This window comes from Lactuca serriola, chromosome 1 (genome assembly GCF_051521515.1).
Source record: "Lactuca serriola cultivar US96UC23 chromosome 1, Lser_US96UC23_V15, whole genome shotgun sequence".
Classification (NCBI taxonomy): domain Eukaryota; kingdom Viridiplantae; phylum Streptophyta; class Magnoliopsida; order Asterales; family Asteraceae; genus Lactuca; species Lactuca serriola.
Genome location: NC_136408.1, coordinates 125,044,226 through 125,047,968, shown reverse-complemented (window position 1 = coordinate 125,047,968; position 3,743 = coordinate 125,044,226). Strand labels below are relative to the sequence as shown.

Genomic DNA, 3,743 nt, shown 5'->3' with positions numbered 1-3,743 from the left:
TTGGTTATCTTAATTTTTCTGATATTTGAGTGAGTTCTTAATTTTTTTGGTAATAGTATTTGTATTTTTGAGCATTTGTAGGGAAAAGTGGTGGCGAAATCTGTGAAAAAGCATGCAACACCAGTGAAGAAAGCTGCAACACCAGTGAATGAAGATGTAACACCAGTGAAGGAAGATGCAACACCTCCAAAAGAAGAAATAGGAAGTAATAAGAAAGAAAAACAACCATGTGATATGGAAGGAGGGAATGATGTGGAAGAAGTATTGATTGGGATAGAAAAGAAGATTAAAAAGGAGAAACAAAATGTGACTGTTCAAAGAAGGTGGACCAGAGCACAGATGAAGACAAGGATAAGGATTGAGAACAATAGTATTTTGAAAATGACTGCAATGATGGCTGATGGACAAGTTACAAAGGTTGATTCTATAAGAGTGCAGAGTGAGAATGATCTTTTTGGGTACGATAGTTACACGTACTTAACTTGGGATGATTTTGAAGCAGTTCTTACAATGGATGAGCTGACTGGTGCTGTTATTGTGTCTTATATGATGTAAGTGCAAGAAATTTAATTTAAATAACAATGTGTCTTAAAAAAATGTTTAATGAATTTAGTGTTTGTATGATAACAGGGTGTTGTTTAACAAATTGAAGTATGGCTCCCCAGAAAGAGACCATGGAATTTGCTTTGTGAACCCGGCAGTAATCTCACCAAGTATGCGTAAAGGGAAATCTAAGAATATTGACGATGCAAGCAGAGGTTTAGCAGATCGATTGTCTAAAAGAAAGGGCAATGACATCATCTTTATGCCCTACAATCCTGGGTATTGTTATTTGACATTTTATTTTTAAAATGACTGCAATTATGTTATTTGACATTTTATTTTTTTTGTGGTTTTTGTAGAAGACATTGGGTATTGGGTGTACTAGACATGAAATCGGATACTTGCTATTATCTTGATTCCTTGAGCTCTGGCAATTTCAATATGGAGTTGAAGCAAATTGTTGATTCGTAAGTAATATAAATTATCAAAACACTTGATGTGAGTACAATAAACACATATTTGTTAATGTTTTTTTTATAGGGCAATGGTTTTGTACACTACACAAAGTGGATCCAACAAAAGGGTTAAACTAAATTGGGTTAATGTTACGGTCAGCACTTAATTCCTTATTGAAATTGTAGTTTTAACTTTATTTTTTGGATCAATTGAAATGATCATTTTATATGTAACTTTGTAGTGTCCAGTTCAGCCCGGATCTACCGAATGTGGCTACTACATGCTAAGGTTCATGAAGGAGATAGTGGAAGAAGGAATTGAAGTGTTGGTCAAAGACAATGTAAGGATATAGCATTCTACTTTCATTACTATAATTTATGGCATCCTTACTGTTAAAATATAGCAACTTACTGTTACAGAATATTTTAATATGCTATTTTTTATTAATAAAAACAATATGCAAATGTTTTCACAGATCGGGGATGGCAAAGCTGAGTACACAACTGCTGATATCGATGAGATACGTGAAGAATGGTCAACGTTTGTTACAGGCTTCATTTATCGATGATATGTATGGTCTTTTGACAATGTATCCGCAAAACAATGTTATGGTTAACCACTAATGCTAGGTATGGTCTTTTGACATGTGTAATGCTAGGTAGTCTTTTGAGACACATGTATAATTTTTTGCTAACTTTTAGTAATGTTACTTAAGGTAACATGTAGTTACAACTTAGGTAATTCAACATATATGTAAAGTTTTGGTATATTTGACGTTTAGATGAAAATGAATGTTTTGGTATATTTGTCATTTATTATGTGTATTCACGTTGTAAATGTGTGTTGTAAATGCACGTCGTAAAAACGTCGTAAAGGTGCGTAGTAAAAACGAGAGACGTAAGGTTACGACATGCGAATGAGCATCGTCTTCCTTTATGACATGGCCTTCCTTGACGCGCATTGCGTATCATAAGAGCGCGTCGTCTCTAGACGACGCGCATTTGAGCGTCATCTTCGTTTATGACATGGCCTTCCTTGACGCGCATTGCGTATCATAAAAGCGCGTCGTCTATAGATGACGCGCATTTGCACGTCGTCTATCTTTATGACATGGCCTTCCTTGACACCCATTGCGTATCATAAGGGCGCGTCGTCTCTAGATGACGCGCCTTTGCACGTCGTCTATCTTTATGACACGGCCTTCCTTGACGCGCATTGCGTATCATAAGAGAGCATCGTAAATGCGCGTCGTCTCTAGACGACGCGCATATGCGCGTCGTCTATCTTTATGACATGGCCTTCCTTGACACGCATTTGCGCGTCGTCTGAGCCTTTTACGACGCGCAATGAGCGTCGTAAAAGGCCTTTTTTCTAGTAGTGTATATCGACACGTCTTTTTATATTATGTTATAATTTTGATGTACTCAATCAATGGATCAAACAGATGTAAATATTCATATCATAATGTAATGGTTGTGTTTACTTTCATTACTATGATGCAATTGTTGTGATAATACACATGACGTCCTCCACCCCCAAATGTTTCTACCGTTTTCGGTTTGGGGGTGTGACAGATTGGTATCTGAGCTATTGTTTATAGTGAACTTGGTATACTAAACCTTACGTGGTATACAACTATAAATGCTAAGGGGCTGAAGTGCTCTGAACTAAAAGTATACTTTTAAAATATAAGCATTTTATGAGAAGTATACAAGTATACATATGTACCAGAAACAGTATCATGAGTAGAACAAAACAAATGTATTTTAATGTTGGACACCGCGGTTAAACCTGGAAAGTTATGTAATCATGTCTAGGGTCAATATAGCCTGATCAACTATATTTATTCGAGACATGACCAACATGTGTTTGGGAGTGATTGTGGTATTGCAGCAGGCCTAAAACTTACCAAGCTATATACAACAAGGTATTGATAGAACAAAACATACAACTTAAAATACTATAGGAGTATATAGCTAGAGTCGAATACAGTGTAGAGATTTTTTCATTTCAAGTGTTGCTACTCATTCCTTCTTAGCGATAGTTTACTTGTATTAGTAACATTTCCTTGTTTATCGCTCAGTAGAACACTTTATCTATTAGGCTGAGATATATCTTGTTTAGTATCTCTTGATTCAATAATCTAGGGGACTTACCATCCTCTTCTTCCTAATTACTTTTAGAATAAGATGCCTCCGAAGAAAAGACCCAACAGAAAGAACAACAATCCTCCAACAGATCCGACGCCACCACCTCCTCAGTTCGATCCGGCCATGTTCCAAGCAGCAGTTACAGCCGATGTGGCTGTCGCGATGTCGCAGATCAATTTTGGAGGCTCTAGTGGGTCAGGAAGTGGTACCTATCCCCTTAATATTGAAGGTGGCCAAGGACACCAGAAGGAGTGTTCCTACAAGGATTTCATGAACGCGAAACCCAAATCCTTCAACGACAATGGAGGTGTAATTGCCCTAACCCAATGGATCAAGAAGATCGAATCGGTCTTCGAGATATTTGCGTGCTCTGAAGCAAACAAAGTGAAGTTTGCTTCTTGCGCCTTCACCAATAGAGCATTGACCTGGTGTAATGTTCGATTCAAATCCCTAACCCAACCAGTGGCAAACGCCATGGGTTGGCAAAGTCTAAAAGAACTCATGCTTGCTGAGTACTACCCAAGGGGCGAGATTCAGAAGTTGGAGCACGAGCTTTGGAATCTGAAGATGAAGGGTTCCGACATTACCTCCTAT

The 3,743-nt window shown here is 37.7% G+C and overlaps 1 long non-coding RNA gene across 1 annotated transcript; it reads left to right on the top strand.

Moving 5' to 3' along the window:
- The first annotated feature begins 1,082 nt into the window (after positions 1-1,082).
- Positions 1,083-1,662, top strand: LOC145070839 (uncharacterized). The gene is made up of 3 exons (XR_013690106.1): positions 1,083-1,153; positions 1,241-1,339; positions 1,475-1,662. It is a non-coding gene; the product is annotated as an uncharacterized LOC145070839 (long non-coding RNA).
- The last annotated feature ends 2,081 nt before the right edge of the window (positions 1,663-3,743 follow it).